The sequence below is a fragment of the Hippopotamus amphibius genome, chromosome 17 (assembly GCF_030028045.1).
Source record: "Hippopotamus amphibius kiboko isolate mHipAmp2 chromosome 17, mHipAmp2.hap2, whole genome shotgun sequence".
Classification (NCBI taxonomy): domain Eukaryota; kingdom Metazoa; phylum Chordata; class Mammalia; order Artiodactyla; family Hippopotamidae; genus Hippopotamus; species Hippopotamus amphibius.
The window spans coordinates 62,313,986-62,335,701 of NC_080202.1; the positions used below are offsets into that span (position 1 = coordinate 62,313,986).

Here is a 21,716-nt window from a genome sequence, read left to right on the forward strand (position 1 = left end):
ATCTATTTGTGATAAAAGTGATTGCCACGCAACACTTCGGATTTTATCTAGAATGTTAAAATTTCCCCCACCTACCCCCTCTACGTGTGAGTCTCTTATTTAGGACCAGCGCTGCCTACAGTGAAGAAATAACTTTAGCGTAAAGTAGCTTTACCATAATTGAACGTGGCACGCTGTCTTTGGACCACATAGAAATCTTCTTCCTTACTGTCCTTGTCTTTCGCTCAGCAAGAAGAGTTATCATGGGATGGCCTGATGAAAAGAGCATGGAAGAATTGGAGGTAAACTATTCTATAGATGCAATGAGAGTCATCTTTAATGATACCTTCTCATATCATTTGAAGTTTTCCTGGAGGGGGGGGGGGCGGGCAGAATCCCCAAGATGAAGGAGCATAGAGACCATTCAGGTAATATTCCTCTAAGAAAAAAAAATTATTTTTTGCTATTATGTCATCAGCCACAAGGATGCATATGTGATTGCAGATGTCTACACAAACATACGCAACAAACTTTTAATTTCTGAACATAAATGAAATTCATTCTTCTTATTATTTTGGCTGCGTTGGGTCTTCGTTGCTGCACACAAGGGCTCTAGGTGCTCAGGTTTCAGTAGGGACGTGTGGGCTCAGTAGTTACAGTGCAGTCCCTAGAATGCAGGTTCAGTAGTTGTGGCTCACGGGCTCTAAAGTGCAGGCTCAATAGTTGTGGCGCATGGGCTTAGTTGCTCCACGGCATGTGGGATCTTCCTGGACCAGGGATCGAACCCGTGTCTGCTGCGTTGGCAGGCAGATTCTTAACCACTGCACCACCAGGGAAGTCCTCATTCTTATTAAATAAAACATATGTTTTTAAGTGTATGGTTTTATTAAGAAATTATATTGTTATCATTCCTATGTTACTCCTAAATAAAACCTTAAGAAAAGGCTCTTGGGGGCTTCCTATGTGGCACAGTGTTTGAGAATCAGCTTGCCAATGCAGGGGACATGGGTTCGAGCCCTGGTCCAGGAAGATCCCACATGTCACGGAGCAACTGAGCCCGTGTGTCACAACTATTGAGCCTGCGCTTTAGAGCCCGTGAGCCACAACTACTGAGCCCATGTGCTCAACTACTGAAGCCCACACACCTAGAGCCCGTGCTCTGCAACAAGAGAAGCCACAGCAATGAGGAGCCCACTCACCACAATGAAGAGTAGCCCCCACTCACCGCAATTAAAAAAAAAAAAGAAAGCCTGCACACGGTAAAAAAGACCCAACACAGCCAATAAAATAAATACATTTATTAAAAAAAAAAAAGAAAAGGTTCTTGCTCAATCATTCCCAATCATTTAAAAAAAATAGTACTTTCTTAGCACAAGCAACAGAAGGGCAAAACTCAACAAAACATTCTTGACTAATGGAGAAAATTATAAGATTTAATGAAAAATTATTGCGAGCTGGTCTTAAGAACATTAGTAAAGCAATTCTGCTGTAGTCTCCCTGGGTGAACTCTGTAAATCTCACCTGAGAACTCTTACCATCCATTTTCTTATTATGGACCTGAAGTACACTTTGGAACACTTGAAATTCTGATTTTTCCTATAACCAAGACTGTCCCATCCCATCATAATGGGCATTTTCTTCTTTTCCTAAAGCTCACTGTCAAGTAATGGATGAAAAAATCATACGTGAAAGTTCAGTCTTCTGGGAGAAAGGCTTTCTAGCTTTTCAAGCTGCTACTAATGCTGCCATCATAGAAGTGAGTATTGGGTTAAAGGAAACATTGCATTGTAAATCCCATTTTCATGGATGGTGATAGGATGGATCTATCATTTAATTAATTTATTCACTTAATTTGGCACAATACACTGAGAAGCCACTCCATCTAAACCTTCCACTAAGCACTGAGGATCAGGAAGTGAGTAGAACGTAAACACTTCTCTCCAGGGGTACTGGGTAGTGAGGGGTAGAAATATGAATAAATAGTTACAGTGGGAGTTTATGTTGTATCATGGAATTGTAAATGATGTGCTGGGCAAACCACAAGGCAGAAGATACGCTGGTGAGAGATACCAGAGAAGACTTACTAACTGAAGTGACATTTCACGTCAAGTGACTTCAAGCATCCATAGAATTTTGTCCACTGAAGATGCTAAGTAGGGATGTTCTAAAGGATCAAGACAAAAGCTGGCGTGTGCCAGGAACTACGGGGGGACAGATCCTGAGGGCATGTAGAGTTAAATGTGGAGTGCACATAACTTCTTATAATTGAGAGAAAATGCACGAGGTTATAATTAGCTTGATGACAACAGTGTGTTCGCTGATGTCTTTCTTCAGATCAAAACAAACCATTCAGTGATGGAAAAACTCAGGTCAGTTACTGGAATAAACATGAAGATACTACCTTTTGTTGCCCAAGCAGGTGTTGCGACGGATTTTTTCATTTTTCTTCTGCATTATTTCTTTTTCTGCATTTACATACTGCGTGTCAATCAATGTTGCACAAGAAAGACAACGCATTGTCCCTGATGAGGATGATGGGACTTCGAGCGTCAGCGTTCTGGCAGATCCCGTGGCTACAACCCCTCCTGCAACATAAGTAAAGAGAACAAGTCAGCTTGGGCCCCTCGACCTACAAAGCATCCTATGAACCCGGTGCTTTCATAAAGTAGTGTATTGTGAAGGGATGGAGAGGAGGAACCTGTAGGCTTGGTGAACGAAACCTCTTTGAATCAGAGAAAGTGGGATCCTGTGGACTGCTGAGACCCAGGTCCCTGACCAACACAAAGGATGATGACTGGTCATCTGGGTACCATCTGGGTGCCAAGTTCTGAATCCCTAAGAACTTGACGTTTCTGAGGTTCAATGAAATATGTCTTTCAGATATTTCGTTAGAAAGGGTGAGTGGTTTTGCCCCCACGGTGAACGAATCAACACTTTTACGATACCAAAGGAAATAACCTGGTATGATTTTTTAAGCACAGAGCATTCCTCAGTGGACGTAATAAGCCTGGGTGGTAATACCACAAGCCTGGGAGGTAGGAAGCTGTCTACTTCCTAAAGTATTAAGCCACAATGTCTGAGCATTTGGTACCTACCACCTTGACCAAGTTATTTCATCTCTTTAAGCCTCAGTTTTCTTTTCTGTGAAACATGGTGATAATACCTCTCGTTGGTCACAGAGATTAAAGATGGGAACGTGTATAAGGTGTGTTACGTAGAGCTTAACGAAAATTAAACAGTTGATATTAGATAGCAGTTGATAGAACTTCAGGACATATTATGGCCTGAGAGGACAGTAGATGCAAGTTAAGAAACCAAGGATCGAACCTCCAGTTAGCAACAAAAAATTTATTGAGTTTAGTGAAGGGATGTTTGTGAGACATATAGTAGTAAAAGCATAAGTTCTGGAGTCAGAAAGCAGTGGACTGAGTTTGCCTTTTACACACTGTGTTAATATTCTCAATGTTAAACAAGATTTGTAGAATATATAGAATAGCTCTAGATTTATCCCCTATAGTCTTTTAAAAAATTCTAGATACTGTTGAGTAGGAAGACCCTACATTTTTCATATTGCCAATTTATACCAAATTTATTTCTTTTTCCTTCAGAAATGTGCAATAAACTGAGTATGAAAGTGGAGAAAATGGATTGCTGGTTTGGTCTAGAATGGGAATTTCTTTGGTGTTTATTTTTGTATTGAAATTGTGTAACTCAATACTGAAGGAAATTTTGGTCACTGTATTTTTAAAAATAATGCAAATGTACAGTCAGAGAAAAGTAACCTATATGATAATTTTTTTAAAAAAGAAACCAAATAGATTCAATGAGAAAGGGTTAAAAAATATCAGCAATTTTCCCCCTGAAAAAAAGGCTGTGACACTCTGTTCATAGAGCACATGAGTGAACTTACAGAGAGGCTGATAGAACGAAGAGAGATGGACAGTTTCAGATGGACAGGAGTATATTGTGCAGAAAATCATTACAATCAGGCAAGATGTCCTGAAACATTATGATATTTTCTACTTTAAATAAAAGAAAACTAAGTGTTCATTGTGGATCCATTATAAACCAGTGGCCGCATTAAACTCATAAAATACAACATTTCCCGCAACTATCTTAGTATTTTTCAGCAGAGGATAAGGAAGTTTAAAGAGAGTAAGTAACTACCTCTCAAGATCACATAGTTACAAGGTAGCAGAGAAGCTTGAACCCAAGTATGATTGCAGAGTTTATTCTCTTTCCCCTATCAAACAGAACTTTCTTCCTGGTTCTTTGGAATCAATTGCTCCTTTCCATCTAAGTATGTGTATCTATCTATATCCCATGCCTATGTGTGTATCTGTATCCATATCTAATCTATATCTAATCATCCGTGTCAGGGGTTGGCAAACCTGTGGCCCATTTTTTTTTTTTTTTTTTACAACCTGAAACTAGGAATGGCTTTTATAACGGTTTGTAAAAAATCAGAACAATAATATGTTATGGCACTCAACATTTTATATGAAATTCAAATTTCAGTGTCTACAAATGCGTTTTTACGGGAACATGGCCGTATCGAACCTGTTCACGGTGTCTGCGACCGCTCTTGCATTACCAAGGTGGCGATGAGCAGGTCAGCAAAGACTATGGTCTGAAAAGCCTAAAACATGTGCTGCCTGGCTCCTCAGAGGAGACCTTTGCTTCATCATCTTCTTTTTTTGGGTGAGGCCTCCGTGATGTTTGCCTAATTACCCAAAGAGGAAGTCCAGATCAATTGTCGTAAATGTCTTCCCTGGAAACCTCTCCCAGTTACTCTCATTGTCTTACCCAGTTCATTTCTATTTTCTTTTGAAATTCACCACCTATTTTACTTGTTCTTTATTGCCTACCATCTCCAGTAGAACATGAGCCTCAGAGGCAGAGAAGTTTTCTGATTTATCAGCTGTTGTTTTCCCTTTACTCTTGATAGATGGCAAACATCACAAGATATCTGCTGAAAAAATGGGTGAATCAAGTGATGCAGTGACCACACTTTGAATCGATGCTTTGTTCCTGCGGCAGGCTCTGCGGTGGCTTGATGCACGCCGGCTTCATCCTTGTTGCGGCCGCGTTGACAGCTCTTCTTGTAAAGTCTCCCTGGGTTGTCCTCCTAACTGGCTCCCGGGTGCTCTTCACCATCCTTCTCCTCTACGGCCTGTCTTTAATCTCTCCCTCTCGCTCTCTCTCTCTGAATTCTTTCTCAGAGAAACATACCAGCCATTTCTCCCTGATTCTGCTCACATCCCTTCTGTTCTGTTTGCAATATTTGGGTATTTGCATGAGACAGTTATCTAGAGTTTGCGGGGGAATGATGAAATATACTTTTTTATTAGGAAACTCTTTTTTATTATGTTACTGATGGTTCTCAGAGGATTATACACTATCTGAAGTTTTTCTCTCCTCTCAGATAACATTAGCTTTCCTGATGAGCCTGTTGGTGAAGAACCCTTTCCTTACTGGGCTGGCTGTCTTTCTCCTTGCTGGCTTTTGAGGGAGCCTGGGATTCACAGCTTCGTCCAGACATCTGCCTGTGTTTTGGGAATGGACCTTATGTCTTCTTAGCCCTTTTGCTTTCCCTGCTGGAATCGTCCAGGTAAGAGTTCACGGAACCATTTTATTTTTGACAAAGCATTTAAAAGCAGATTCCTCTACATAACTCATGCTACACGCGCTAAACGTTAAAATTCCCATTCACTTTTGTAAAGATGCACATTGAAGAGACAGGAGAGGTTTCTCCTCTTTCTCTCTGAGCATAATTAGTTTTCTTTTAAGTCTGATAAATGTAGGCTGATACTCCATTCTAGATGTGGGTCAGCTTTTACAGTTATTGGGTGGTCCCAACAAACATTTATCTAATTTAATGCTCAGGAAACATGACCCTTCATCTTATCGCAGGTATTTGAAAGCCAGGAATTCTCTAGAAACAAATTTTAATCTTTTGATTGGCCACTTCTATATGAAACTGAACCTCCTCTCAGCAAATTTAATTCTAGTTATGACATCATAACTGTAAAATCCTAAACAAGAGACTTCCCTGGCGGTCCAGTGGTAAAGAATCTGCCTTCCAATGCAGGGGACGTGGGTTTGATCCCTGGTTGCGGAAGTAAGATCCCACATGCCGTGAAGCAACTAATCCCGTGCACCACAACTACAGCGTCCATATGCCCTGGAGCCTGCATGCCACAACTGAAGAGAAGCCCCGTGCTGCAACGAAAGATCTCGCCTGCCTCAACTAAGACCCAACACAGCCAAATAAATTTTAAAAAATAAAATAAATATGTAAAAAGTGCTAAAGGAAAGGTTATGTTACAGATAAACTCGTTGTATCTTACTACGCTAAAGGATGATTCTTCTGGCTTCTGCTCGACTACAGAAGTACTCGCACGCCTCCACTTGGAAAGTTTTTACTTTCAAATGGTGTCCTCCAGCTAGAATCCTCTCCTTTCCCCCATCGTCAGCCTGGTGATGTCTTATAGGCAGCCCAGCTCAAACATCACCCTCCTTGTTTTCACCTCTGCCTGGAGGGCTCACCTGCCTCAGCCTGTGGGTTTCTAAACCCTCCGTGCCCACATTCACTAACTCCCCAAATTGCTTTGTAGTTAGATGGTTTCATTGCTGTATCTTCCAACAGGTTAGAGCTCTGGAAAGACAGCAGTCATGTTTCATTTACCTTTTCAATCCCCGTGTCTAGCAGAAATAAGACTATAATAATTCTTTTTTTTAAGGACTTTTATTGAGATACAGTTAACAGACAATAAACTGCATATATTTAGAGTGTACAATTTGGTATCCCAATCTCCCAGTTCATTCCCCCACAACCCTCCCCGCTTTCCCCACTTGGTGTCCATACGTTTGTTCTCTACACCTGTGTCTCTATTTCTGCCTTGCAAACCGGTTGATTTGTACCATTTTTCTATATTCTGCATATATGTGTTAATATTCGATATTTATTTTTCTCTTTCTGACTCACTTCACTCTGTATGACAGTCTCTAGGTCCATCCTTGTCTCTAAAAATGTCCCCGTTTCATTGCTTTTTACAGCTGAGTAATATCCATTGTATATATGTACCACAACTTCTTTATCCATTCATCTGTTGATGGACATTTAGGTTGCTTCCATGTCCTGGCTATTGTAAATAGTGCTGCAATGAACATTGTGGTGCATGTGTCTTTTTGAATTATGGTGTTCTCTGGGTATATGCCCAGGAGTGGGATTGCTGGGTCATGTGGTAACTCTGTTTTTAGTTTTGCAAGGAACCTCCATACTGTTCTCCATAGTGGCTCTATCAGTTTCCATTCCCACCAACAGTGTAAGAGTGTTCCCTTTTCTCCACACCCTCGCCAGCATTTACTGTTTGTAGATTTTCTGATGATGCCCATTCTGACTGGTGTGAGGTGATACCTCATTGTAGTTTTGATTTGCATTTCTCTAATAATTAGTGATGTTGAGCAGGTTTTCATGTGCCTCTTGGCCATCCGTGTGTCTTCTTGGGAGAAATGCCTATTTAGGTCTTCTGCCCATTTTTTGATTGGGTTATTTGGTTTCTTGATATTGAGTTGGATGAACTGTTTATATATTTTGGAGATTAATCCTTTGTCTGTTGATTCATTTGCAAATGTTTTCTCCCATTCTGAGGGTTGTCTTTTCGTCTTGCTTATAGTGTCCTTTGCTGTGCAGAAGCTTTGAAGTTTCATTAGGTCCCACTTATTTATTTTTGTTTATATTTCCATTACTCTAAGGGGTGGATCAAAAAAGATCTTGCTGTGATTTATGTCAAACAGTGTTCTTCCTATGTTTTCCTCTAGGAGTTTTATAGTGTGTGGCCTTACATTTAGGTCTTTAATCCATTTTGAGTTTATTTTTGTGTATGGCGTTAGGAAGTGTTCTAATTTCATCCTTTTATATGTAGCTGTCCAGTTTTCCCAGCACCACTTATTGAACAGGCTGCTTTTTCTCCATTGTATATCCTTGCCTCCTTTGTCATAGATTAGTTGACCATAGTTTATCTCTGGGCTTTCTATCCTGTCCCATTGATCTATATTTCTGCTTTTGTGCCAGTACCATACTGTCTTGACCACTGTAGCCTTGTAGTATAGCCTGAAGTCAGGAAGCCTGATTCCACCAACTCCATCTTTCCTTCTCAAGATTACTTTGGCTATTTGGGGTCTTTTGCATTTCTATACAAATCGTAAAATTTCTTGTTCTAATTCTGTGAAAAATGCCATTGGTAATTTGATATGGATTGCATCGAATCTGTAAATTCTTTTGGGTAGTGCAGTCATTTTCACAATGTTGATTCTTCCAATCCAAGAACATGGTATGTCCCTCCATCTGTTTGTGTCATCTTTGGTTTCTTTCATTAGTGTCTTATAGTTTTGTGAGTACAGTCTTTTATCTCCTTGGTTAGGTTTATTCCTAGGTATTTTATTCTTTTTGTTGCAATGGTGAATGAGATTGTTTCCTAATTTCTCTTTCTGATCTTTCATTGTTAGTGTATAGAAATGCGAGAGATTTCTGTGTGTTAATTTTGAATCTTGCAACTTTACCAAATTCATCGATTAGCTCAAGTGATTTTCTGGTGGCATCTTTAGGATTTTCTATGCATAGTATCATGTCATCTGCAAACAGTGACACTTTTACTTCTTCTTTTCCAATTTGGATTCCTTTTATTTCTTTCTTCTCTGATTGCTGTGGCAAGGACTTCCAAAACTATGTTGAATAGTAGTGGGGAGAGTGGACATCCTTGTCTTGTTCCTGATCTTAGAGGGAATGCTTTCAGTTTTTCACTATTGACAATGATGTTTTCTGTGGGTTTGTCATATATGGCCTTTATTATGTTGAGGTAGGTTCCCTCTATGCCCACCATTTGGAGAGTTTTTATCATAAATGGGTGTTGAATTTTGTCAAAAGCTTTTTCTACATCTATTGAGATGATCATGTGGTTTTTATCCTTCAGTTTGTTAATATGGTGTATCACATTGATTGATTTGCATATATTGAAGAATCCTTGCATTCCAGGGGTAAACCCCACTTGATCATGGTGTTTGATCCTTTTAATGTGTGGTTGGATTCTGTTAGCTAGTATTTTGTTGAGGACTTTTGCATCTAAATTCATCAGTGATATTGGTCTGTAATTTTCTTTTTTTGTAGTATCTTTGTCTGGTTTTGGTATCAGGGTGATGGTGGCCTCATAAAATGAGTTTGGGAGTGTTCCTTCCTCTGCAATTTTTTGGAAGAGCTTGAGAAGGATGGGTTTTAGCTCGTCTCTAAATGTTTGACAAAATTCACCTGTGGATCCATCTGGTCCTGGACTTTTGTTTGTTGGGAGATTTTTAATCACATTTTAAATTTCATGACTTGTGATTGGTCTGTTCATATTTTCTATTTCTTCCTGATTCAGTCTTGGAAGGTTATACCTTTCTAAGACTCTGTCTATTTCATCCAGGTTATCCATTTTATTGGCATATAGTTGCTTGTAGTAGTCTCTTACGGTGCTTTTTATTTCTGCAGTATCTGTTGTAACTTCTATTTCATTTCTAATTTTATTGATTTGAGTCCTCTCCCTCTTTTTGTTTATGAGTCTTGCTAGAGGTTTATCAATTTTATTTATCTTCTCAAAGAACCAGCTTTTAGTTTTATTGGTTTTTGCTATTGCTTTCTTTGTCTCTATTTCATTTATTTCTGCTCTGATCTTTATGATTTCTCTCCATCTACTAACTTTGGGTTTTGTTTGCTCTTCTTTCTCTAGTTTCTTTAGGTGTAAGGTTAGATTATTTCTTTGGGATTTTTCCTGTTTCTTGAGGTAGGATTGCATTGCTAAAAACGTCCCTCTTAGAACTGCCTTTGCTGCATCCCATTGGTTTTGGATTGTTGTGTTTTCATTGTCATTTGTCTCTAGGTAATTTTTGATTTCCTTTTTAATTTCTTCAGTGATCTCTTGGTTATTTAGTAGCGTATTGTTTAGCCTCCATGTGTTTGTGTTTTTTACAGTTTTTTCCTGTAATTGATTTCTAATCTTATGAGATTAGAAATTGTGGTTGGAAAAGATGCTTGATATGATTTCAACTTTCTTAAGCTTACCAAGGCTTGATTTATGACCCAAAATGTGATCTCTCCTGGAGAATGTTCCAGGTGCACTTGAGAAGAACGTGTAATCCGCTGTTTTTAGATGTAATGTCCTATAGATATCTATTAAATCAAGCTGATTTATTGTATCATTTAAAGCTTGTGTTTCCTTATTAATTTTCTGTGTGGATGATCTGTCCATTGGTGTAAGTGGGGTGTTGAAGTCCCCCACTATTATTGTGTTACTGTCGATTTTCTCTTTTATAGCTGTTAGCATTTGCCTTATGTATTGAGGTGCTCCTATAATGGGTGCATATATATTTATAATTGTTATCTCCTCTTCTTGGATGGATCCCTTGATCTTTATGTAGTGTCCTTTCTTGTCTCTTGTAACATTTTTTATTTTAAAGTCTATTTTATCTGATATGAGTATCGCTACTCCAGCTTTCTTTTGATTTCCATTTGCATGGAATATCTTTTTCCATCCCCTCACTTTCTGTCTGTATGTGTCCCTAGGTCTGAAGTGGGTCTCGTGTAGACAGCATATATATGGGTCTTGTTTTTGTATCCATTCAGCCAGTCTGTGTCTTTTGGTTGGTGCATTTAGTCCATTTACATTCAAGGTAATTATAGAGATGTATGTTCCTATTACCATTTTCTTAATTGTTTTGTTTTTGTTTCTGTAGGTCCTTTTCTTCTCTTATGTTTCCCACTTAGAGAAGTTCCTTTAGCATTTGTTGTAGGGCTGGTTCGGTGGTACTGAATTCTCTTAGCTGTTGCTTTTCTGTAAAGCTTTTGATTTCTCTGTTGAATCTGAATGAGATCCTTGCTGGGTAGAGTATTCTTGGTTGTAGGTTCTTCCCTTCCATCACTTTAAATATATCGTGCGACCCCCTTCTGGCTTGCAGAGTTTCTGCTGAGAAATCAGCTCTTATCCTTATGGGAGGGCCCTTGTATGTTATTTCTCGTTTTTCCCTTGTTGCTTTTAATAACTTTTCTCTGTCTTTAATTTTTTGTCAATTTGACTGCTATGTGTCTTGGCATGATTCTCCTTGGGTTTACCCTGCCTGGAACTCTCTGTGCTTCCTGGACTTGGGTGGCTATTTCCTTTCCCATGTTAGGGAATTTTTCAACTGTAATCTCTTCCAATATTTTCTCGGGTCCTTTCTCTCTCTCTTCTCCTTCTGGGACCCCTATAATGCGAATGTTGGTGCGTTTAACATTGTCCCAGAGGTCTCTTAGGCTGTCTTCAGTTCTTTTCATTCTTTTTTCTTTATTCTTTTCCACATCAGTGATTTTCAGCATTGTGTCTTCCAGGCCACTTATTCACCCTTCTGCCTCAGTTAATCTGCTATTGGTTACTTCTAGTGTATTTTCATTTCAGTTATTGTGTTGTATATGTCTGTTTGCTTGTTCTTTAATTCTTCTAGGTCTTTGGTAAACTTTTCTTGCAACTTTTTGATCTTTGCACCCAGTCTTTTTTCAAAGTCCTGGATCATCTTCACCATCATTATTCTGAATTCTTTTTCTGAAAGGGTGCCTATCTTCTCTTCATTTAGTTGTTTTTCTGGGGTTTTATCCTGTCCCTTCATCTGATACAAAGTCCTCTGCTTTTTCATTTTCTCTATCTTTCTGTGACTGTGATTTTCAGTTCCACAAGACAAAATACTGCTGATACTGCTTGATACTGCTGTCTGCCCTCTTGTGGAGGAAGCTATATAGGAGGCTCATGGGTGCTTCCTGATGGGAGGGACTGATGGTAGGTAGGGCTGGGTGGACGGAGCTCAGTAAGACTTTAATCTGCTTGTCTGACAATGGGTGGGGCTGTGTTCCCACCTTGTTGGTTGTTTGTCCTGAGGCTACCCAGCACTGGAGCTTACAGGCTCTTTGGTTGGGCTAATGGTGGGCTCCAGGAGGGCTCACACCAATGAGCACTTCCCAGAACCCCTACCACCAGTGCCCCTGTCTCCTCAGTGAGCCACAGCCACCCCCCACCTCCACAGGCAACCCTCCAACACCGGAAGGTAGGTCTGGTTCAGTCTCTAGTGGGGTCACTGCTCCTTCCCCCTGGGTCCTGGTGAGCACACTCTTTTGTGTGCCCTCCAAGAGTGGAGGGTTTCCCCCAGTCCCTTGGAGGTCCTGCAATCAAATCCCGCTGACTTTCAATGTCTGATTCTCTGGGGATTCCTTCTCCCTTTGCCAGACCCCCAGGTTGGGAAGCCTGACGTGGGGCTCAGAACCCTCACTTTAGTGGGTAGACTTCTGCAGTATAACAGTTCTCCAGTTTGTGAGTCACCCACCCAGCATTTATGGGATTTGATTTTAACACGATTGCGCCCCTCCTACCATCTCATTGGGGCTTCTCCTTTGTCTCTGGATGTGGGGTGTCTTTTTTGGTGAGTTCCAGGGTCTTTCTGTCAATGATCATTCAGCAGTTAGTTGTAATTCTGGTGCTCTTGCAAGAGGGAGTGAGTGCACATCCTCCTACTCTGCCATCTTGTTGTGTCCTAAGACAATAATAGTTCTTAATGCTCTATTTATATATTTTTTTCAGCTTATACATTTGAACTATGACCTGAATTCCAACATCCACTTGGGTTCCTCAGACGACCAGTACCTAATAACAGTTTCTCTTTTCATGTTGGTGTTTGATGCTCTTCTCTATTTTGTATTGACATTGTATTTGGACAAAAATTTTACCCAGTAAGTAGTACATGATGTGATTCAACACAATTTCCTTCATTGTATTTCTTTAAGATAACTGTCTACATCATACTGAATGTAAATTATCAAGTATTTTCCCCCAAAGTTTCTAAAATAAGCCTAGCAATATTCTGCACTTTGTTTATAGAATCTCTTTCTAAAATATTGCTCTACTTTAACACTTTAGATGGTTTCTGTTTTTAAAAAAGACAATTGTAAGAGATTAAGGATAATTATACTGTCAGTGCTTGTATCAGAACTATATAAAGAATGCTAGCACTTGATACTGGGTCTGAGGAGTTTCTAAATGCTTCCCAAATGAGTTGCATTGACGTGCTGTCTCATGGTGACTCTAATCCTTGGAGTGGTGACTGACTCAATATTTAATTACCTCCTGTTCATGTAGCTGAATACAGATGTCAGCTACAAGGGCAGGGTTTCTGATCAGGGTGTGTGCAGGGCCTGCACTCCTTTAACCTGGCCTCGGGTGGTCTCCTGCTGAGGTTACCAAACTGGGACCTTCTCTCTGGAACATCTTCCATTTGGTGGGGGTTTTAGTTCTTAAAGATGTTGTTCTGTGTATCCCTTGACGGGCACCAGAACCTGTCCCGAGGCTGCACTGCTGTGTCTTGGCAGCTCCTCCCTTGTCTCTGCCTCCCCTCCCTTCCCTGATTAGTAACTGTTCAAATCTGACTTTTGGAACCCAGGGAAGGTCATGGAGGCTGGAGTCTGTTACTTACAAACAAGAAGTGGGAGACACAGAAAGGCTTCCATGTCCAGGAGCCCCACAGGGTCCTGCTCGGTATCAAGGGCACAGTGAGAAGGTGGCCGTCTGCAGACCAGGAAGAGACACCTCACCAGCAACCAGATTCTCTGGCACCAGGATCATGGGCTTTTGGCTTCCAGAACGGTGAGAAAATAAATTTCTGTAGTTTAAGCCCTCTCGTTTCCAATGGACCTTTCCTTTATTTCATTTCCATCACTGCTCCTCCCTTCACCAAAGGATGATTTAGCCCAAAATATCAATAGTATTGACGTTGAGAAACTTTGAGATACAGGTAAGTGCTTCGCAGAAATGAAGTAAGGTGATCAGGTAACAGAAAAGGTGGAAGGAAACCCTGGGGACGTTAGTCAGAAAAGACTTCTTTGGTGGATGGTGGTTAAGCTGAGGGTTCAGTGACATGAAGTGGCAGTGGCAGTGATGTTGAAAACCAGGGAGAGATGGACAGGCCGAGAGAAGAGCACATACAATGGCCGAAGATCTGGAACAGACTAGAATGTTTAGAGATGATGCTAGAGCAGCACAGAGGGACCTGGTGGGATGAGGAGACTGACATGGATTTTAAACTAAGCGCAACAGGAAGTCTTTGGAGGGAGCTCAGAGGGAGCGTTACACTATGAGATGCACACTTTAGGAAAGATGACACTGGCCTCGGGGTGGAGAATGGATCCTATGGTATCAACAGTGGGGCGTGGGGCGGGAAGGGAGGGTTCATTAGGAGGCTATCACAGTGCTCAGAATCGAGAGGTGATACAGGCTTGCAGTGGGGCGGTGACAGCAGATGTGGAGACTGTGAATGGATTGGCATATACTTGGGAACTAAAGTTGATGCTAAGACTTGCTGATGGAGTGCGTGTGAGGGGGATGTCAGGGGAGTGAGGAAAGGGCAGTCCAGGAGATTCCCTATGTTTTATCTTGAGCGAGTAGAAGGTGATGCTATTTCCTGAGATATGGATGGACCTAGAGACGGTCATACAGAGTGAAGTGAGTCAGAAAGAGAAAAACAAATATCATATATTAACACATATGTGTGAACTATAGAAAAATGGTAGAAATCAACCGGTTTGCAAGGCAGAAATGGAGACACAGATGTAGAGAACAAACATATGGACACCAAGTGGGGAAAGCGGGGAGGGTTGTGGGGGAATGAATTGGGAGATTGGGATACCAAATTGTACACTTTAAATATATGCAGTTTATTGTCTGTTAACTGTATCTCAATAAAAGTTCTTAAAAAAAGAAAAAAAAGAAAATAGGGAAGATGTGATTTGGGAAGAGGAGAGGATTCAAGAATTTGCTTTTCAAAATGTTCAAACCTTGATTAGATTACCCAGGTCAACACGTCACTCAGAAGGCCCAGAGCTCATGAAGAAATGTCAGGAAAACCAAGAGTTGGAATTTTCAGGACCACCCCCTGACCTATGGGGAGGGGAGAGGGCCCGGAGGCTGAATCGATCACCAGTGATTTGATGAATCATGCTTTTATAATGAAGCCACCATAAAACCCCCAACGGTGGGGTTTCCAAGAGCTTCCGGGTTGGTGAGCACGCGGGTATTTGGGGAGGGGGAGCACGGCCGCCTGGAGGGGACATAAGGGCTCTGAGCCCTCCCCACGTACCTCGCCCTGTGGACCTCGTCCACCTGGCTGTTCCTGAATTACACACTTTTCTAATCAACTGTGACATAGTCAGTGAAATGTTTCCCGAGTCCTGTGAGCCACTCTAGCAAACAGATCAACCTCAAGGAAGAAGGGGTTACGGGAAGCTCTGATTTGTAGTCAGTCTGTCAGAAGCACAGGTGACCATCTGGGCTTGAGGCTGGCCTCCGAAGTGGGAGATGAGGCGGCAGGAGTCTTGCAGGGCCGAACCCTTAACCTGTGGGATCTGACTCCATCTCTGAGGAGACAATGCCAGATTTGAGTTAAATTGTGGGAAACGCAGCTGACAGCTGACATCCAGAGAATCGCTTGGTGGTTTTGGGTGGAAACTCTCCCCCCGAATATTGGAACTGGTGACCAGGACAGCCGTCTACTGCTGCAACAAAACGTGTGCGTGAATCACCCTGGCGTGATGGTTGATTTTGTGCGTCAGCTCGGCTAGGCAGTGGGGCCCAGCTGTTTGGTCAAACACCAGCCTAGATATTGGCGTGAGGTGGTTTTTAGATGTAGTAACGTTGAAATTGCTAGACTTCAAGTAAAGCAGGTTAGCTTCCATATGTGGGCCTGCTGCATTCAATCAAGGCCTTGACAACACAACCGAGGTTTCCTGAAGAATAAGGAATTCTCTTAAAGACTGTAACACGGAACCACCGCCTGAATTGCCAGCCTGCTGCCCTCTGGAATTCGGGCTCAAGTCTGCGACATCAGCTCTTGCCTGAATTGCCAGCCTGCCAGGCTTCTCTACAGGTTTAGGAATTGTCTGCCCTGGCAATTGTGTGAGCCAGCTCCTTAAATTCTCTCCCTCTCTCCTGTCTGTCTGTCTATCTACCTATCTATCTATCTGTCTATCTATCCATCCATCTATTCCATCTATTCCATCTGTCTGTCATCTATCATCTATCTATCTATCATCTATCATCTACCTATCATCTCTCTATCTTCTATCTACCTATTATCTAATCTATGTATCTATCTGTCTATCTATCTATATATCTATCTATCATCTATCTATATCTATCTATCATCTATCTATCTATATATCTATCTATCATCTATCTTCTATCATCTATCATCTATCTATCTATCTATCTAATCATTTTTCCTACTGTTCTGTTTCTAGGGAGAATCCTGACTCATACACCCACCAAATTATAAGGAGCCCCACCCTCCCCAAGTGCAGCAAACGCTCCTTTTGCTGCAGGTGGGAGGTGCTAAGGCTGTGAGTTGCAGCTTCTGCCAGAGGAGGGGGCTTCTCCACTGCTGTTCTTCTGCTTCGGGTCCCGAGGGCGTGAATTCACGGGGTACGGCCCCTGCATCTCTGCACTGTCCTCTCCCTCACCAGCAGCGTCTGCCTCCCGCCCACGTACCCACACACACCGTGCAGGCACAGGCACACACGTCGACGCAAACGTAAAGACAGAAGCAGCGCTCGTATCCCACTCTTGGAAATTACAGCTGTTGCTCTGTCCCTTTGGGGCAGAGGGACAGGACCCGCCAAAGGCCGGTCGATCCACCACAAGTCCACCTGCACCTCTGTTCACCACACCCCCTTCACAAGAATCTCTAAGTCTCTGTTTCAACAGCCCAGCAGGCTGTCAACGTCTGGGAAAAAATCTTAACCTCCCAGGACATGTTACAGCAGTATCTCTCAAACCATCCAGGGTAAAGGACCATTTCATTTCTAATTTGCAGTCCAGTATTTTTTTAAAAATACAGAAACTTGTACCATGTGGTTGAAGAAATGTTGAATAGCTATAAAAGCTTCTAAAGCATATTCTCACTTTTTTTTTTTTAACTATGTCTTCGCTGGCCAGAAACCAACCACGCCTCGGGCAGTCCTGCCTAAGTGTATGGCATACAGTGGCAGCAGACACCCCTCATCAGGAGAGAGGGTGCCGGAGGATGTAGATCCTGGTCTGGCTCATGTTTTACTACATCAACATCCCCAACCTTGATAGTAACCAAGCCCCCAAAATATTAAATACCATTTCCCCCACCCCCCATCCCTCCTACCCAAACTTGCCCACTTTTCTTCAATAGACAGACACACGCAACCCCAGTTATCATCACTCATGTTACAATTCACAACATTTTTATTCTCCCAGATGCTCACTGACAGAAAGTGAAAGAAGACAGGTCAGCAGGTCCTAGGTTTTTTTTTTTTTTTTTTTTTTTTTTTTTTTTTTTTTTTTTACCAGCGAAAGCTTCTCCGAATCTCTGTTTCATGGGGAGACTCTTCCCATCCCCTTCAGAGTATCAGGACCTTCCCATGGTAACCAGTGAGACCCACCCATGCATCTAATCAACTCACGGTTGTAATAAGACATCTACTCTTGCATATTGTAGACAGAGAAGGTGGAACTAAAATTGTATACAGCAATAACAAGGGTGATACTGACTGGAAATTCTGCAAAGAGTTAAGGTATGTTGAGGTTTCTTTCTTGTAAGCCAAGAGGATACAGAAAGTAAATGACGTCAGGCTGTGACAGACTAAGTGATGGTTGAAGTGATGTCCAAAATGTGAGGATTAAACACTGAAAGAATACAACTCATTACTGAAATGTTTCTAAAATGTTTCTCATCAAAACGTTTCTAAAATGTTAAGATTTGCAAGCATTCCAACATTCCAAAAAATCTCCATACTGTTTTCTGTAGCGGCTGCACTAGTTTACGTTCCCAACAACAGTGCACAAGGTTTCCCTTTTCTCCACATCCTCGCCAACACTTGTTATTTGTGGTCTTCTTGGTGATGGCCATTCTGACGGGTGTGAGGTTATATCTCATTGTAGTTTTGATTTGCATTTCCCTGTCGGGTATTTATCCAAAGAAAATGAAAACACAAATTAGAAAGGATACATGCACCCTTATGTTCATTACAGCATTATTTACAATAGTCAAGACATGAAAGCAACCTGAATGCCCATCAGTAGATGAATGGATAAAGGTGAATGGGTATACACACACACACACACACACACACACACACACACTATGGAATATTACTCACCCTTAAAAAATAGTGAAATCTTGCCATTTGAAACAACATGGGTGGACCTAGAAGGTATTATGCTAAGTGAAATAAGTCAGACAGAAACAAATAATATATATGATTTCACTTATACGTGGAATCTCAAAAACAAAACAAACATAACAAAATAGAAACAGAGTTATAGAAACAGAGAACACACATGTGGTCGCCAGAGGGTAGGGGGTCCGGGGAGAAGGAGAGAAATAGGTGTGTGAGAGTAAGAGGTACACACCCCTGCTCACGTTCCCTTGTCAAGATCTTAGTTTCTTGGCCACACCTGACTACAAAGAAACCGTGAAATGGGCTATAGGTGTGTCCTCGGGAAAGCAAAGGGGAAAAAACAATAAACACGAAAGAAATGCCTTAGTGATGAGCTAACATTGTCAGCACAGAGGGTAGAGTCCCAGAGGAGCCAGGGTAATGTTTAAAGAAAAGAGTGAAGGAATCACGTAACAAGACTTCTTATGAAGCTCTGTGATTAAGGCAGAATGGAAGGGGTACATGAAGAAGTCAGTAGTAAGACGAGAAAGCCAGAAAATGAGGACAAGGCACAAAAAACCCATGAGGAAAGAAAGAACCACAGCGCTGTGACAATCAGCTTGACAAATATAAAAGAAAAATTCAGACCCGCCTGTGCCTTACACAAAGGAGCGCTAGGCGAGTTGACAAAATAGTGTGACCAAATAAACCTTCAGCAATGATGGAGGAAAATACAGAAGAGTGTATTTTGACTTCCAGAAAAGAAAATGTGTCTAAAACAGAACACACACACACAATCGTAGAGTAAAAATTAGAATGCTCGATGATAACAAAATTAAAACCTCAGTACAACAAAAGAAATGATAAAGTTAAGATGAAGAAAGTTAAAGAGTTAGCAAACGTCGAAAGTGTCCGAAACAAAACAGAAAAAGGGATATCCGGAATAAACAACTCTGACAAACATATGAGTTTTAGAAGTCAGATAGAAAAGTGGGCAGAGCATACAAAAAGACAAATCAGGAAAGGAGACATCTCAGTGAGAAGATCCTCGACTCTTTGGGAAGCAAGGGGATACAGGCTCACGGGGCGATGAAACACTGTCCAGCCTTGTCATATAGGCAGAGAGGGGAGCCTCCATCGCGCCCTGGGGTGAACGCAGAACAAATTCTCGTCCAGTCCAGGTGGGACATACACAGAGAAGATGGTTTGGATTTCCTAGCTATGTCATCTAGACATATTCTCACACATGGGCATGAGGGGCTCATGTTTTTCTTGACATAAATCCTCTTTATGTGGTCAGAAAGCACAGGAGCATCCTGGTCCAAAATTCTGCTAAGTTTTCTATTTCAACTCTGCAGTGTATTTAAGGAAAGAAAATGAAGATTATGTTTTCCTCACAGGGAAAAGGGAATTTGGTAGTCTCTCCATATCAAAAAAGTGTAAAAGAAGTGACTTCAGTGATAGTTAACCAAATACCCCTTAAACTGTGTTACAGAAATCAATTTCTGGGACTTCCCTGGTGGCGCAGTGGTTAAGAATCCACCTGCCAATGCAGGGGACATGGGTTCGATTCCTGGTCCGGGAAGATCCCTCATGCTTCAGAGCAGTGAAGCCCATGCACCACAACTACTGAGCCTACGTGCCACAACTACTGAAGCCCATGCACCTAGAGCCCATGCTCCGCAACAAGAGAAGCCACCGCAATGAGGAGCCGACACACCACAATGAAGAGTAGCCCTTGCTCGCCTCAACTAGAGAAAGCCCACGCATAGCAACAAAGACCAAACACAGCCAAAAATAAACAAGTAAATAAATATTTGTTTTTAAAAAGAAATCAATTCTGAAGGTTAGTATTTATGAGTGTGCTTAAATGGCCAAATTTTATAGAGAATCTAAGTTAGAATACAAAGATATTAAAATGTATTTATGGAAACAAGAGAAGTACTCATTTTAAAAAGTAGACTATTGAGACAGTCTGGGTGTGAGGGGAGGAGAGATTTGGGCCTCAGAGAAGTAGCTAGGTGCTAAATTTGGAATTCACAGGTTCTAAGCACTTCACTGGAAATGTGAAGTAGCTCTGATTTGTTGGCGGGGCATTTCTACTTATTAAGATGCTAAATTTATTTTCCCTTCTCTCTTTTTTTATTAAGCAGAGGAAATGGTCGAGAGAGACATGGGTATCAAAAACACATGGAACTGATTATGGAAGAACTTTCTTAATAAAAAGGGAAAGAAATGAAACACTGCCACGGTACGACTCCGTATCCGCGTTGCTTCATGTTTATGTTAGCAAAATGGACTCCCCCTCTGTACCAAGTGTCTTTTGTATACGTTCCCTGAAAAATAAAGCCACAGCTTTATAAACAGAAGCTGGAGGCTGTAAAACAAAGGCTAAAAGTAACAAGGTAGGGTAGAAACCGAGAATTCAACAAATATGTGAAAAGCCTTTGTAGGCACTTTCTGAAAACTGTTTCCACTCCTTAGCCCTGAGATTAAGATCGTGACAATTTGAAGAAACAATGAGCATATTAAGCGATAGATAGAGGTAACAGATGTTCACTTTTGAATCTTTTTCCGTTAAAAAAAAAAAGCATTTGGACTGTTGAGAAAATAGTAGAGACTTGGGAAATCCGATCAAGTGTCGAGGAGAAAAATCTCCAGTAATTCTTAACACCTTGCTACGTAAGCATCCGATAGGTGTAGCTGGGTAGCCTTGCTAACTAAACTGGGACTGTACTGAGTATACATTGTGGGTGTCTTCTTAAGGCGGAGCATCTTGGAAATTTAGAGGAAGTGAGGTGGAGCTCCCTGGCTGTGCTGTTCTCATTGTCACTGCTTAGTGACACCTTCGCGTGCTTGTCACCTGCCCGAAGGAAAAGACTTGGGTCTCCCGCTTACGGAAGCCTCTTCTAACTCCCGTGGACGGCATCCCTGGTCACAGTGCCACATCTTCGCATGCTTCGATCAAGCTGAGCTCCCCGACCAACTACGTGGCTCATACGGTCATTTGTCACTCTCCCCAAAGTGGCACTGCGGCCAGTACTGGCCCGGTGCTGCTGGCGGTGTGTTTTCAGTCTGCTGGCCTCCTCTCTGGGCTCTGACTGGCCTCCCCAGTCTATTTTGGTCAGTAAGAAGGGTGTTGAACCCAGTTAGGGGCAAGCCGCAGTGGTTTTCGGAAGGAGACCCATGAGGATATCTGCTTCCTGGGAAACTGGACATTTTTCTCTAAAATCTGATGTTTCTTCTCCCTCCCCCAGCTTTCTGCTGCTGGACGGAATGTGCTAAGACACTGGCTCACAGGCAGGGAAACATCTCAGCATTTTTCTCCTTCCTTTTAGTTTCAGATGTCATGAACTATGCACTATGTAAGCACGTTTTGTTTTCTCAAATGTAAGCAAACGCATTGGTATGTTTTAACCCTCAGTCCATGAATGTTTATGACCTTACCTTGTTCATTTAAGATACTTTTACTTGTACTTTATGTCAGTTTTTTAGACTGTCTGGA

At 41.6% G+C, this 21,716-nt stretch overlaps 1 pseudogene; it reads left to right on the top strand.

The window, feature by feature from the left end:
- The first annotated feature begins 242 nt into the window (after positions 1-242).
- Positions 243-2,579, top strand: LOC130839654 (ATP-binding cassette sub-family A member 9-like; annotated as a pseudogene).
- Positions 2,580-21,716: the final 19,137 nt, after the last annotated feature.